Genomic DNA, 17364 nt, shown 5'->3' on the forward strand with positions numbered 1-17364 from the left:
AGTGGAGCCAGTAAGCTAATTTTCCTGAAGCAGCTACAACTCCCAGATCACATCTGGAGTACACAATCAACTCTTGATCCTGACAACCTCTATGCAAGTCTAAAGAAAGCCATTTGGCCCCCAAGCTTTCTAGAACAAGGGTCCCTTAACAAAACTAGCAAGACCTGCAAGCATATAAAGTCTGTTTATACTGAACAAACCACTTTTACCTCTACTTCCTCAGAGGCACTGAGATACTGGTTTAAAGTCCTTGTAGTGGAGAGCAAGCTTCCTCATCATAAATGAACAGTGAGGCACTCTAGATGTCAAACTTATTTCATACAGAGGGCTGAAGTTAGCATTCATGATACCTGCTTAGGGCTGGAAGTGAGATCGTTAAGCAGAAAGCGACATCATTAAGCAGATGATGGCCAGAAATAAGCACTTTGTATAAGCACCCATAAAACTAATCAACATAAAACCTCAAAATATCCCTACTAAAAAGCCCTAGACTCAGAAGGGGAATCTAAAAAGAAATGTCTTTAAGTCATGCTTACATTTTGTTCTTGTATCTGTTCAAGGCAGTAATGGACCTTGATGTGCCCCGGAGCAGGTCCGCAATGCCACCCCCGTCCCGCACCACGCCACCCCCCTACTTACCCAGCATGACAGCTTTGCACTGTATTAGAGACGATTCGTTAACCTTCTGAGATTTTCCCACAGTCTCAGTACTTCCCGAAAACTGGAAGTACTGTTTAAGACCATGTCAAAAGTCTCAGAAAGCTTCCCATGCTGTCCGCAACACTGCACAGACAAAACACTTGGGACATTTGCCCCCCTACCCCCTCTCTCCAGGCCCACCACTGGTTTAAGAATGAGTATGACCTTCCTGTGAATCTTACCATGCCACACCCAGTCAAGTAAGTGTACTTCTGCAGACTATCTCCCATTTGGGATGTAATTGTGGCAATGAGAAGAATTCAGTCTCCAAGCCTGTCTGATTGGCACAATGTAGAAACGCTAAATCCAGCTAAAAGAGGGTAAAAATATTTGACTCATTGATTCAGGGACATGTGCCAATAATGATTAAGCAAGCTGAAAGAGATCGCTTAGCCAAATGCAACATTTCACACAGGTTTGCTAACCTAAAAGAAAACAAATGATTTTGCACACAACCAGGAAGAGCCAGACACAGTATCTTAATTTTCTGCTGTGTTCCAGGAGCAGTTTGCATTCCCAATGAATAATAATAATAATAACTGGGTATTTATATACCGCCTTTCTGGTCATTGAATTACTCCTCTGACTTTATTCAAGGCAGTTCACATAGGCAGGCTGTTTCTAAATCCCCGAGGGGATTTTTACAATCACAGAAAGGTTCTGTCTTTCAAGAACCACACACATTTCAGATGGATCTTTCTGGTCTAGTCTCACTTCTGGCCCCCAGTTGACTTGCACTCAGGCTGACAAGCAGCTCCTTCATCTCTCACTTGAAGGGCAGCCAAGACGCTTCTTCACTCACACCAAAGAGCATGTGGAATAACTCAGCTCGGCTTGTCAGCTGCTTCAAGGTCTCACCATTCACAGAGCTGCCGGTGGCCTCGAACTGCTGACCTTCCGATGTTATCTTCGGGCTAACGGAGGCTCTACCCTCTAGACCAGACCTCCTGCCCAATGAAGTCCCAGGGTCGTTTCCCCTGAACACTCGCACCCAAAATTAAAATTGTCTCCTAAATTAAATTCAGGACAATATGCCAGAAAACAAAATAATGGTCAGGACAATTATCATCTGCATCTCCCTTCAACAAAAGGTAGCCATATTCTCTTTTTCCATCCATCTTATGATGAGTACCAGCCACTGCCAGGTTATTCTCCTAAGCTGGTAATTTACAATGGAAACTGCTAGAACCCAAAATTCTATGCCTCACATACGTACATAGCACACTTTTGCTTAGGGCAGCGTTTCTCAAGGTTTGCTCTCTGCTATACCACTCCACATGGTCCACCCATTTGAAGTACCACCAGAAGTAACTGGCAATGACATCATTGCCTCAGGGTGGATGGGAGGCATTTTTGAATGCAGAAAAGCATGCTTTGGAGCTTTGTCCCCTCAGCTGAGTCTCCTACCACTATTTATTATGTCGTGTTCCTGCTGTCACAGCTGGGTGGCAGGTGACCAAGGATCCTGTGAGTGCCACCTGACACCATCTCAAGTACTACTAGTGGTACCTGTACTACTGCTTGAGAAACACTGCCTTAGGCTGTTCTTTGTTGTATATTTTCTCCAAATTATGGCAGGAGAAAAACCAACCCCTCATACTTAAGTTATTTGAATAGGATAAAAATGAGCTCTCTCATTTGATCTTCAAAATATCCTGAAATGTGGGCTGGACTTGCCTAAGATCTTCTTGGTCAAGTGGGAATTTCAGCCCAGTCCTTCCTAGTCCAAGCTTAATACTCAAAACTTATGTGCAAAACTGTTTGTTTGCTTGTTTGTTTTGCAAGACAAGGGAGTGATGGGCATGACCTTACACCAGCAAAAAGCTACTTAAGAAGCAATGTGTAGCCTCCCGTCAGTTATTTAGAGCCAAATCATATCCGTCCCCCCACTGGTGCAGACACACCAAAAACAGGCATGCTGTATCCAGCAAGGGAGTGTACTGGGAGGCTTTGGAGACACACACAGACTTAAATCTCCTTACACCATAATAATAATAATAATAATAATAATAATAATAATAATACAGGTATTTATATACTGCCTTTCTTGGTCTTTATTCAAGACTTTATTCAAGGCGGTTTACATAGGCAGGCAAATTTAAATCCCCGTAGGAATTTTTACAATTTGAAAGAACGTTCTATCTTCCAAGAACCACAACATTCAGGTGTTACTTTCTTGATCTGGTTTCACATTCTGGCCTCCATCCTCCCACACTCAGAGCAGATGGAATAACTCGGCTCAGCTTGTCAGCTGCTTCAAGGTTGCACGGTGCCGGTGGCCTCAAACTGGCGACCTTCGGATGTTATCTTCAGGCAAATGGAGGCTCTACCCTCTAGACCAGACCTCCTGCCCCCACTAATAAGCCTCCCACTCTGCAATGGGTCTCCTTCAGCCTGCACCAGTGAAATCACTGGTGCAAGTCTGAGGTGAGAAAGGGGGTAGAAAGGTTGCAGAAATGAATAGGAACCAGTGCTTGCCGTCACTGCCAAAACAAATCCTCCAGTAGCTTCCAGCTCCTATTACACCCCTCCCTGCCCTGTTTTGCCCCCGCCCCATCCCTGCCTTACTTGTTCCAGCAGGTATAGGCAGCTTTGCTGATGAACTGGGAATGCTGCCAGAACTCACTTCCACTATCACAAAAGGCTGCACGCCACAGCCCAATCTTCAATAGGATTGAGCTGGCAGAGAGATAGATGGGATGGTTTGAAATTAGACCTGTGCCAGTCATTGAACTGTCACTAGCACCTTCACAGAGGATTCAAACTATGGAGAAGGAGATGCTTCCTTCTCCATGCAACTCTCCTGGTTTCATTTTCTGCCATTTGATGTAAACAATTCTGCAGTCCTCACAAAATCCCTGACCAAATGCTGCGTATATAAAAGGTGGCCAAGTCTTATAAACCAGCCAGCTGGCAACTCTGGAGAGGACCTACTAATACAAGGCCCAGATATTAAGATGCAGTCACCTTCACCCCACCTTCCACCAAAGGGTACTTATTTCAACCTGTAAATTAGATTTTGGATTTGGACACCATGATATGCTTGTGGACACTTCTAAGATTTTCAGTGCCAAGTCACACTCATTGTCAGGTTATCCAGGTCCAAGAGCTGGCAAGGTCCAGTCTATCACAGCTGAAGACGCAGTAAATATCTTGACCAAGTAAGCAGGCAGCAAATGGCTGTCCTCAGCAACAAGCGGCCCAGGCTGAAGAGTGTTTCAGCTGCAGCAGCAGCAGCAGCAATAACGCAGTAGTGGCGGAATGGGATTGATGTGTAGAATCATCCAATTCCCATGAGCAGGATGATTCTGGTCTGCATTGCAAATATCTCAGCTTGAAATGCCTGCAGTTCCTTCCTCAAATCAGCAACGTGAATGATACAGAGGAGTTGGCCGCATGGCTCTTGGCTTACACTCACGTATAAACACTTGTGAAAGAAGAGAGTGTGCATTACTTGGAGAGATCAACATTAACTCACTAAGCACAGAATAGCTTGGAGGAATAATGATCACAAAGTGAGGATGGTGTCTCATGTTCCATTTATCTTGATGCTCACTCATCTGGAATTCTTTTAATGACTTCTCTCTCTGCTCCTTCCCTCTGTTCCTTCTTGCATGTAACGCATCAATCATGGCAAAGCATTTAAAAACCTCTTACCACTCCTTTCATCGTACTAATACACACACACTACATGTATATTCAAGTCTATCATATGTAGAAGAAAATTCCAGGTTTAGGTTTAGACTTCTACATAAAAAAATAAACAGCAACCGAAATTTTCACAGATGTGCTTTTGCTCCTAATTTCTTGTTCACAGATTTAAAAAAAAAAATTCAAAAGAGTTGGCGGCTTTGACGTTCCTCTTCACTGGCTTCTTCTTCCTCTCCTGCTCATGGGGTGGTTGGTCACTCTGGCTTCTGTGCAAGAAGAACGAACCTAGTTCCAGCTGACACAGTAGCAGCAGCTGATGGTTGCAACAGCCATAGTCCATTTGCTCATTTCCTTCTCTCTAGGAAGCTCACAAACAGAGCATGATGGCATCAACCCTCCCCATTGTTTGTTCCCACCGCAGCATCTGGAGCTCAGAGGCATACCACCTCTGCTTTATACTGACTCTGACCATTGGTATGTGTAGCTCAGTGCTGCCTACTCAGACTGGGAACAACTCTTCAAGATCTCTTCAAGTGATCAACACTGGGAACAACACTCTTCAAGTGTTAATATGTTTTTATTTGTTTTTAAATTATGTTTTTAATCTGTTGTAAGCCGCCTTGAGTCCCTTCAGGGAGAAAGGCGGGGTAAAAATAAAGTTATTATTATTATTATCATCATCATCTCAAGTAGGGGCCTTCCTACTTGAAATCCATTTAATTAAAATTCCAGAGACATATGCTTTGACCACCTAATGAAAAGAATGCAGTCAGCCACTAAACTACAATGCCCATTCATTATCTCTGGTTATGATCCTAATTGAACTTAATCAAATTAATACAGATGTGCGCCACTTAACAACCATTCACTTAATGACAGACCACATATACAATGGTGGTCAAAGCACAATAAAGATGCTCTTAATGAGGCAATCGCATCTCCTATAGCCTGCAGCAAAGTGTCTGTTTACACAACAGAAATGCTCTTAATGCAAAAAAGAGACAATCTATCTCCAGTAGCCTGTGCAGCCAGCTAGTGTCTGGCAGGGAGTGTCTGTTGACACAACAAAGGCAACAGATTGGACTGAATGTTCACTTAATGACCTAATCACATAACAACAGGAAAGGAGAACATATCTCCATTGTTAAGTGGTGAACACCTGTATAGTGTTACACCTCTGGATACATTTAACACAGGAGATACTTATAAAATGTTTATGTGAACACAAATGAATGACAGGAGGACATGCCTACATCCTCCTTCTTAAAAACAACTCTTTACCTCCTCATCACACTCATGACACATGCTGAAACCAGGCACTTACTATCCCCACAACAAAAGCTCTTTATTCTTACCTCTTTTGGGGCCACTCACCTGCGTTGAGCCATGTGCCACTGTACTTGGTCCCTGCACATGCAATAAATTTCCCCTCTGCGCACATGTTATACCCATCTTAAAAGCAGGCTGGGTAACATTTAATTTCACTACATCTTGTTCTGCTGCATCCAGAATTGCTTTCATATTTGTCCTAGTTTAGGTACAAACCTAACAAGAATCTGGACTGCTATTTGAATTTTTGAATCAGTTAACATTAAAGACATCATAAGTAATCTCTTTCATCTAAAAAAAATTATGTACAGGATTTGGCTCAAAGAGCTCATAAATAATGTAATGCTATTGTTCTTCCCTGCACCCTGAAAACACCCACACACCCCTACCTGATATTTACAGGTTGAGCCTCATTATTCACATGGGTTCTGTTCCAAGCACTCACGTGGATGGCAAAAAATGCACTATGGCAAATCAATTTTAAAAAACAAAGTTTCTTCGCTCCTGGTGATTTAAAAACAGCCTTGCTGACCTTTGTGATGCAAGATAAGAGTCCTTAAGAAGACAATCCATCAATCAGTCGTCCCCTTCACTCAGCCCCTCCCTTCACCAATGCAAAGTGATTACCTTTCTTTCACGTGCTCAGGGGGAAGGGAGGGGTCCACTGGAGAGAGAAGGATTGATGGATTGTCAGCCAGCTGCCCCCTCTCTCTCATTAAGGAGGCTATTGTTCAGGTCTGTTTTTGAAAGGTCTATTGTTGAAAGTATTGTTGAAAGGACTGTTCAGTTTTTTAAACTGATTTTAAAGGGATGCATTTTTCCCCTTCTCCAGGGATCAGCACATTCCTTCTCATTTGCAGTGGCCATTCGTGTTGAGCCAAATCCATGTATAAAAAATCCATGTATAAATAGGCTGGACCTGTACTTGATTTATTCCAGAGAATAAGTCTGCACATGCAGTTATTCTTCTTTCTCTCTTTGCCAGAAAGAACCATATGGTGAAACATTACACTTCCCTATCTAAAATTCAATTTAAAGTGCCCATTTTTCGTTTCAGAGTACTGCTGGACCCTTGTTATCCAGGAGGGTTCATTTTCTAGATCCCTTGTGGAAAACAAATTTCGCGTGAAACCAAGTCATAAGAATTTCGGGCACCACCAAGTTTCAGACATGACCAGAGCCTTGCTCTGATTGTATCCAGAGCTGTTCTGAGGCCTGTGGAAGCTGCGTGCAGCTTCTACAGGCCTCAGAATGTCCTCCGGTGGTCTAGAAGGGCACTTCTGGTTTCAGCAAAACCGGAAGTGGCCTTCCAATGCTCTCCACAGCCTTTCTGAGGCCCGTGGAGGCCACACGCAGCCTCCATGGGCCTCAGAAAGACCTACGGAGGCCCTAGAAGAGTACTTCTGGTTTTTGGCCAAAAACCATTAGTGCTTTTCTAAGATCTCCAAAGGTCATTCCAAGACCTGTGGAGGTTGCATGCATTCTCCATGGGCCTCAGAAGACCAGAGCAGAGCTCTGGTTGCCTCCGGAGGCTTCAGGTTGCACCAAAACTGGCTCAACTGGATCCAGAGGACCCGTGTTGAGCCAAATCCACAGATCCAAAATCCACAGATACGTAGGCTCAACCTGTAAATATATTGCCAATTAAACCAGCCAATATTTTGGAATTCAGATCTCTCTGAAACTACACAGAAGCATCCTTTTTAAAAATCCCCCAAATTATATGCAAGTCAAAAGTTCTGTCAACTCTTTTTTAGTAATCAACATCCATAACCACCACTTCTATAGTATTAGGGAGTGTGAGAACTTCTGATTTTGCTACCAAGTTGAAAAAGTGATTCAAGTAAGCACCTCAAAAAAAAAAAAAAAAAAAAAAAACTTTTGAGAAGCAAACATTTAGGTTTCTGTGTTTGTATTGAACTGCTGAAAAACAGATGTGAAGGCATCCAATTAAATAAGTCCATGGCTATAATCCTAAAATTCATGTTAAAATCTAGCAAGTTTATTGAAATCTAGCAAGTTTGATGTGTTGTCTAGAGTTGATGATTAAATATTGAGCTTCCGCTCATCACAACATCTGACTATCAACAAGTAGTTTAAGTATTAACACAAGTTAAGCTGCAAAGTATCACTAGGATGTTACTTAGCATTTCATGCAAATTCAGACTCTTATTGCTTGCTCTGAAAAAAGTGTAAAGAACCCCAGGCAGCTCAATTCTAACATGCCCTGGAGCAGGCAGTCCAGCTGGCCTGCACTGCATCCAGAGCAGGGCTGGGCCAAGTTGCAGGGCAACTCGGAGTAAGGGGCATGTATTCCTCTTACCCTATGTCAAGCAGCAACTGTCCCTATGGGGCTACTCGGATCTGTGCCACCTAAAGTGGTGGCACAAATCTGAGCAGCCCAGTGTAAGGCTGGGCTGACCAGGATTGCTCTCAAGTGCCAGATCCTGGCTTTACCCCCCCCCCCCTCCCAGGCCTGGTTCTCCCACCAGCCCACCCACAGCCCTGGAACGCTCTCCCCAGACCTCCTGAGTCTGACTTGGCCAGCACAAACTCACTATTCTGCCAGCACAGCAGCACCAGATTCGGTCTCCTGACTCCTGAAGTGGGCAAAAATGCCTTATGGCACTTTTGTGACACCTCCGGGACAATGCAAGGGCTGGCCCATCTGAATTTCCCTCTGAATCTATGAAAGACAACAGTAAAAGCCAAAAGTAGAACCTTCCCCACCCCCACATAGGATGAGTTGTATTTCTTGGGAGTTCCATCTTTAAAGTGAATGTTTGAGACTATCAGGCACTTATCAAATGTAATATACTTTTCTGATCTCTAATCCTGGTGAAATGTTAAGTTTACTATTAGACTTAGACAAGGGCTTCCTCCACTGCTTGCTATTTCACATCTGTGAAGCAGCAGCAAAGGAAAGGCCGGCCTTGCTTTGCACATGGTATTTTATAGGCCTTGAGCTATCACGAGATCTTCATTCATTCATATAAGTTCTCTCTCTAATAAATTCATTTATGTAAATTTATGTAAATCGATTCAAATTTTAAATGTAAATTAATTCTTTTCTTCCCAGCCCCTGACAGTGTCAGAGAGATTATGCGGCCCTCCTGCCAAAATGTTTGGACACCCCTGGTCTAGAGCAGTCATTTTCAACCAGTGTGCCGCGGCGCATTAGTGTGCCACGAAAGATCCTCAGGTATGCTGTGGAAGTTTCAGTGAGGGTCATTTATTAGTAGGGCCATTGGGGATGGGAGCACCTAACTGGCAGCTTGGTGTGCCTTGCCAATTGTCAAAAAACATAGTGTGCCTTGACAATTTTAGCTCCTTGTGCTGTGAGATGAAAAAGATTGAAATCACTGGTCTAGAGAGACTCTTGTACAAACACCAGGATAATGCATTGGACTACATTAGTTCCAATCCACCGCGTGGTTACTTTATTATAGATAATGTTACAGAATTGCTATCAAGCACTGGAAACATAAATAGTGCTTTTTCTTGATATTTTAGCACCAAGGGACACTACTAACCTTTGAGTCTATATACAAAGGACTTTCCAGCTTTGCAACCATACTCTCTAGCTTTCTTGCAGGGCAACTACACATTCTCCAATGTGCACATTCTCCAATGCGCAGTTTTCATATTAAATACTTGGCAGCACATCGAGCCTCACTTTGAGCAAAGATGATCATGAGTAGCCTTCATCACTAATGGCTGTGCTTGTGAGAATAATGGAAAGCATTACAGAGATATATTCCATAGGATGCCTTTAAAAAAAATTTGGAAGTAGTACACAGGTTTGCTTTGCAAAGTGCTATCTATTTCCTGCCCAAATTCTTTTCATGGTGATATCCGGACACATAGCTTAAGGTTTATTACTGCAGAATGAAAGCAACCCAGAATACCATTATGTTAAAAATACTTTACTTAATGAGAAATTTCCCAGAGATTAATGGGCTAGCTGGCTGTACTGATTAACCCAGGCTGGTTTTTAATCTCTACACCAAAGCATGTGCTCTGTGTTGAACTTACAATCTTGAATAGTCTTTTCTTTAAAAAAGTACTTAAGAGATATTGAGGACTTAGTTTACTGTGTGTGCTCACATGTATTTTATTTTGTGAGCAACTATACAATTATTAATGGCACCGAACATTAATATGGATACTTACCGCTCCCTAGATGAAAAAAACTATTTTGTGGTTATATTTTTAAAAAATCAGATTCATCAGTACAAAAAAGCTTGCAATAGTTAATGTTATTTTGGGGTAGCCTCCTTTGCCTCTTATAATGGTCTTCTGCTCACAATCTAAACTGAGAATATTACTAGCATTTTCAAAAACATTATTTTAAAACCACACAGATGTGTTCTGCTATATAAAATATGTGTTATTAATTTTCTAAGGAAAAAATAAATTATAATTTTGTTCCTGTAGCTGAGCGATGATAATAAAAATTGCATTAGAAAGTTTTTTTCCTCCTTCCACCCAAGTAAACGCAGGTTTCTTTTATTTCAACAAAGGCATTACTGCAAATATAATAAAAAAGCCACTTCAAAACTCTCAGAGTGAGCTAGAGTTGCATTAGGACCCGGGGGAGTGCAAGGCTTTGTATTCCTTAGGAGTAGAAGAGGGCCAGGTTAAATAATACCTAATTTTCCTCACGGATTAATTGAAGTGATTTGAATAGGATTAATTTGGTCTTTTGATTGTACTTATGAGGGGTTGCATTCATGCTTATTTAGATTTCTCTCTCACGCTTTGCTTACACTTTCATTATTTTGTCCTTAATTGCGAAATAAGTTAATTCTCATTTTTCATTAGGTTTAGAATGCTATTGTTTAATAAGCAAAATTTAAATACTGTATTTGGTTGGAATTTTCTTTAAGGCCTTCGTTAATAATTTAGCTTCTGCACTTAAGTTGAATTTATAAGCCTTATGCTTTCCAATGTGTTATACTAATAGTACAGTTTACTCATTTCTGTATTTTGATTTAAATTCATAAAAATGTATTGCATTAAAAAAAAGAAAGAAAGAGGCTGGACTTCACAAAAAGGTATAGAAGCCACAGAAGTAGGTTTCTACTAGAGAAGCGAAGCATTAGAGTAGTGCTTGGCAGTAAAGGCAAGGGAGGGAATGAGAGGATAGGGAGCTGTCCATTGGTACCCTATAGAACCAGTGCTGAATCTTAGTAGAAGTCCTGAAGCACCTTGAGGAGCTACCTGTTAGACCCAGACCAAATGTGCAGAAACGCAAGTGGAAACATTTCCCATGGCATAACTGCACATTTGGATGCAAAACCCATGTGGTTTTTCTCATTTGCAAATCATTTTCCCCATGGTATACCCTCTTTTTCACTTTTAAAATAAGCTATTTCAGAATCCTCCACATGGGTTTTGAACAATTATTTGCAAAAATTCACATGACTACTGATATCCATATGACTATTGATATGGTGCCCTAGACTAATTCCTGGTGGAGCTCTTCTTCATCACAGTTTGCCCTCTCCTTGTTTTCAACTTTAAAAGGCAGTCATCTCATCCCCCTTTCTTGTGGTTAAGTAGGAGAGAAAGGTGCAAAAATTGAGTTTGTTTGAATTTTGACTGAATTAGACTGATCATGATAGAGGAATTCAGTATTTCCAACTATTCCTGCTACTTCAGTACACAGTGAGGGGCTTCCTTCCTCCTCATCCATGGAATTCTTCATGGATTGAAGAGGAATTAAGAACCTTCATAGATATTTGGCTGGAAGTGGCTATCTTGGTGGTACTTCCTAAAAATTACCATAACAGTTCCACTACATTTCATTGAAGTACAAGGACGTGGGCTGCTGGAGGGCACGTGACACATGCAGCAGGAAAGCTGGGGAACTTTGAAAGAACTACAAACTGGTGAAGGAGGGCATCATAAAATCACTATATGTTATGTATGTTTCTATTTCTTTCCATATATTGTTCATTCTGTGCAACTCTGTGTGCCCTTCATGTTTTTGGACATTTCCACTCCTTCCTCCTATCTCTTGCTACCAAGAGAGTATTTCACAGACCTTGCTTTGTTTGGAAACTTTAAATTGCATGCCACTTCCTCTGCTGGAATTCAGGAACGTTTGAGTTAGAGATGAGCCAGCTGATTGGCCGAGGTTCCTGCCAGGCAGGGAGAAGGTGGAGATCAAATAACAGATGGGATCATTCTAATCAAGGAAGAAAAGCAGTTTCCTTGCCAGAAGCTCTCTCTCTTTTCCCTCCAGCTCTTGACAGGAGACCCCACCAGCCACTCAACATGACTGTGAGTATTAAGAGTTGGTGGTTCCATCACCTAGGTAGATCGGATAAAGGAACTGTGTAGGTATGAAGTCATTAGTATTTTATGTTGTTTTAAAGTACTGGTTCCCATCCTGGGGGTCATGACCCCCAAGGTGATTATGAGCAGATTTTCAAGGGGTCGCAGAGAGCTTAGTGCCACCCTTTTGAAAAGCTGGGCATCACCATCTTAGATGCTTCTTTTGAAATGACCATCTGCCACCATCTTGAAAGGCAGAGCTTAAGAATGTAGTTAGTGAGAATGTGAAGTGGAAGAGAGAAAACACAGCAAGAGCCTGGGCATTAGGGGTTGTTCTTGCAGCGATCATTTGTGAGTGTTTTGTAATGTGTATGATTCCTTTTTTACCTTTAGAAAGATATCATCCTCCTTGCATCTGTTTGGGGCCCCTTTGCAAACTAGCTCTGCAAAACTTAGTGGATGGGAACAGTGACAATTTCTGGCTAGGGAAGAGGCTTCCCTACTAAACTCCCACTTCCTCAATGCCTTTGGCTGCAGGGAAAACTAGCCTTGCCTTGGGCTCATCTTGGTGTGTGCATGTGTGTGGGAAAGAAGAATGTAAACACTCTGACCACTATCTAAAATTTGGCTTTATCACCTTTATCTGCAATGGCATAGAGAAGCCACAATGCAAAAATTCACATGACTATCGATATCCATATGACTGTGCAATGTTGTTCTCAGTGCTGAATCTATCACTGAAGTAAAAACTCAAACAGAGCAGGGGTGTCAAACATGTTTCATAGCAGGGGCCAAATAGCATTCATAATGACTGCTGAGGGCCAGAAGTGATGTCATTAGGCAAGAATTGATGTCATTAAACAGGACATAACCAAAAATAAGCACTTTTTCTCACTTAGGAACTCATTAGCTGCAAATGACAGAAGTGAAAATATGCAAATCTTGATCATAGTTCAAGATATGGGAGAGCCCAATTTGCATGAGGGTTGCCCTTTCAGCAGTAACACCAAAGCATTGCTCAGCAGATGAGAGCCTGAAAAAAAAAAGCTTCCATAGGCTGCGTCCAGCCCATGGGCCTTATGAATGACACCCCTGACTTAGAGCATTCTAAAAAAGATTTGGAGTTCTTTTGGTTTTCAAAAGATGTGATTAAAAACAATGACTTCACTTCCTATTTAATGCCGTCACTTCTGGCCCTGCCAGCACAGTGATGTCACTCCATGTTTCCTGCTTAATGACATCAATTCCTGCTTGATGACATCTCTTCTGGCCCTAGTTTTGTTTTTTTTTTGGGGGGGGGGGGGATCCTGACACTTTGTCATACCTAAAAAGGGGGTCCTGGTACTAAAAAGGTTAGGAAACACTGTCTTAAAGTTTGTCTCCCCTAAACCATGCTACAGCAGTTCCAAAGTTTGTTTAAAAAAAATTCCCAGTTAGCCTCAGAGCATGCCTGATTCTTCTGGAAATAATAGGCAGAAATTGTAATCTTTAAATGAACACCTTTTCAATGACATGTGTAAGCATCACAACTGATCCATCCATGAGTACAACTGAGGCATCGCAATCAGCAGATTGGCAGGGGGTTCCCACGTCACCCTCACTGCTGCTTCTCCTCCCTAGAAATAAAAGGAGGGTACAAAGAAGAAGTGTGGAGGATATTGTGGGTGTCTTTAAATGCTCTAGCATACCACTCTCTTCTCAACACATGCTCTCTGGCCTCTCTTCCTTTTCCAGTTCTGTTAATAAAAGGAACAGAGGTTGATACATTACCAGGGGAGGAAGGGCAACATTGGCAGGCCACCTCAGATGGCCAGGTTGACTGTCCTAGGAAGAGCATGTCTTCAGCACTCCTCTTCCCTGCAGAAGAAAATACTTCCATATCTGGGTACAGCTGCCTGAGCTTCTGCAGCCACAACAAACAGTGAGGACAAATCCTGGATTTAACTTTTACCATTTATGGGCACACATGATCTACTGAAAAACTGCAGATAAAATTCATGGACTTGAATCAGCTGTGTCCACTACTGTTTCTAACAAATGGAATCCGTACTGTTCATTTGAGGGAAAAACCTGCAGCAAGAGCAGGGCTCAGCATGCAAAACACGTCCAGAACTTGCAGAAACAGCTCAGGTAGATGGTAATAAATTGCAACAGGTAGGCGGGAATGACAAAGAAAATGGCCATCGGGCCAATTTCAACTGACGCAGACCATGTAATGTGGAATTTTCCATGTTTAACAAAGTCTACTTTGCCAAATGACTGTATTCAGTGAGCATATTTAGAAGAGCCAAAATGGAGTACTAATATTTGCACCTGTTAATGAGTTCTTTTCAAAGGATTGATTAAAAAACGTGACAAAATCAGTTCTTGGAACTGTATTTGTATTTCGGTACCGTTCCATCTCTACTGATTCATCATGAAGCACATGTGAAGGGATGTAAAACAGCATGATTAAGCGGTTTAAGGGCAGAGGAGCATAGGGACTGCATAGGGAATGAGCATAGCATCATTCTGTGTAATTTTCACAGGGAGGGAAAAGAGCTATACAGTGGCTGCACGGGGGCAGCTCTGGAGGGCTCAAGTGATGTCACTGCTGAGTATAAGCTCAGCTATAAGCTCCAGAGCACCCTGACAGAAGCTGCTTGGGGCACCAATTTCAGCTGCCCACCTGAGTGACTTAAGAGAGGAAATTGCAGAAGGGCCTCCAACAATGACCAGTATTTTGGCCAGGTTATGTAGAAGACAGCAGATTTCTCAAGTCATATCATTCAACCTATGTTTTGTGTTTGTTTTTGCCAACTACGTTTGAACAAAGCCACCAAGTGCTTAGTGCAGCTATTGTCAACCTTTTTCATTCACGGCACACTGGCAAGGTGCTAAAAGTGTCAAGGCACACCACACTGCTGGCCAGTGGCTCATATGTCTCAGTGGTCCTACTAATAAATGACACTCTCCCCCATCTCCCACGGTATACCCGCATACCATTCAAGAGGAGGGCAGGAGGTCTGGTCTAGAGGGCAGGAGGACTGGTCTAGAGGGTAGAGCCTCCGTTAGCCCGAAGATAACATCAGAAGGTCGCCAGTTTGAGGCGCCAGCCGAAGATAACATCAGAAGGTCGCCAGCTCCCTGAACGGCTGAGAATGGCAAGACTTAAGTAGCTGACAAGCCCAGCTGAGTGATTCCACCTGCTCTTGGTGTGAGCAAGAAGCATCTTGACTGCCTTCCATGTGAGAGATGGAGCTGCTTGCCAGCCTGCATGGGAGAACCGGAAGCCAGAAGTGAGACCAAACCAGGAAGATCCATCTGAAATGTTGGTTCTTGAAAGAGAGAACCTTTATGATTGTAAAAATCCCCTTGAGGGATTTAGAAATGCCTGCCTATATAAACTGTCTTGAATAAAGTCAGAGGAGTAATCCGATGACCAGAAAGGTGGTATATAAATAGCGAGTTGTTATTAATTATTATTATTTATTATTATTATTAGTATTTGCAGTCCAGTGGTTGAAAAATCACCTGCTTAGTTGAATGAAGTTAGACTGACTTCTTCAAAGTGTCATCAGCTGTGCTATTTGTCACAGCTTTTCGAAAAAGGTGGTGTTCAGTGAAGTTCCTGGACTTCGTGGGTGGTGCTGGGTTCATCCAGGGTTAGGAACTCTCCTTGTCCTCAGCTGACAGTTTCCGTAAACTCTCACAGCTTGATTGGAGGATGCATTTATTACCTATCCCATCTCAGTGCAAGTAACAGGGCACTGTACTGCTATAAGAAAGTGATCATGTAATGGATGCCTGGAGAAAAGCCCAGGCAGCTTGGCATTTCTAGAACAGGATTAATCATTCTTCTGTGTAGATGGCTGAAGCCATGCAGAGCACAATGCTTAGAATTCACAAGTCTCTTCATGAAAACATCATTTCATAAAGACCAAAGCAGATGCAGAGAAATCAAGGCTGAAACCTTGAGTTGAGCAGTAATGCTAGGAAATGGGGCAAAAGCAGCAGTTCCCAAACTGTGCATCATGACTCCCTGGGGAGAACCACCGCCACCAAAGTGGTGATATTATGGGAGTGTGGGCTACTTCAGGTATGAGACTCAGTGTGTGTGTGTGTGGGGGGGTGACACCACACTGCCTGAGACTCCATTCAGCAATCTTCAGCCCTCTCTGGGATCGGCTGCCTAATGCACTCTCTGATGTTAGTGTTTTCACTGCTTGCCAGGGGGAATACAAAGCAACTGCACCTGGAGAGGGCTGAAGATCATCAAATAGAGGTGGTCTGGAGGCAAGCCAATCGCATTAAAAGCAACGTAATCCGGTGGAAGGTTGGGAGCAAAATGATTATGTCATTATGTCACCCCCAAGCTTCCAGAATCCTGAGCTCCGCAAGGTAAGTGCTGCACCAGGAACAATGCACCCTCCGGACACTTCTGCTACCAAAGCAGCAGAAGAATCACTTGGCCCATAGACTATGCAGAAATGGCTTTTGCAACTTAAAGAAATTGTTTTTATTTTAAACTACTACATATGTTTCTTATCTTAGAGGGCATCTTCCCATATTTTGTGTTAACAGCTTTCTGTGTTGTCAGAGGCCACTTTGTTCTCCAGAGAGTAGCTTGGAGGGGCTGGGGTGCATCTTGCCACACAAACTAAGCCCTCTCACACAACACATTTTTGTTATGTGACAAATTTTTCTTTCTCATGCAACTGAAACTGCATACAATCATTTTGCTACATCTGGATTGAAATTTGGCAGAGCCTCTAAGGAACCAGAGCAAGCCTATGAGCTGCCTGTTGGTAATCCCCATCTTAAAATAGTCAAAATTAGTTTATTTGCCTGCAGCAGCAGGAGCAACAAGAGAGAGAGAGAGAGAGAGAGAGAGAGCGCAATCTAGCAACCTTAAAATTATTTATTTTCCATCCCAGTGCATATATTTCATTGCGATTATAATTATCCTCATGCTAAGTACTAGAAACCGTGCAAGACAATAACAATCTTTACAAAATAAAAATTAGCTCTTTGCAAAACAGTGGTCTGTCACTACAGAAATGTCTCTTCCATGCCAATGAATTTAGAAGGAGGAAGTCTGTCCTGACATAATTTTGAAAGACAATTTCCAAAAAAAAAAAAAAAATCAATGATGATACCTCCTGTTCAAGTCAACTGAAGAAGAAGGTTTTGAAGTTTTATTTTTGTGTTAGATTATGAATAAAGTCAACTGGTGATACCAGTATCTCCTCCATGCAGAAAAATCAAAACACTCCATTGGAGATGTTAAATGACGGGTAGCCCAATCCTGAGCTGCCTGGAGCTGCGGGACACGATGGCTCCACGGAGGGCTCCCGCTGGATCCAGTGCCTCCTGCGCTACCGCGGGAGGCTCCTTGGGAGAAGGGGACATTCGTCCCCTTCC

Source organism: Tiliqua scincoides, chromosome 3 (assembly GCF_035046505.1).
Source record: "Tiliqua scincoides isolate rTilSci1 chromosome 3, rTilSci1.hap2, whole genome shotgun sequence".
NCBI lineage: Eukaryota > Metazoa > Chordata > Lepidosauria > Squamata > Scincidae > Tiliqua > Tiliqua scincoides.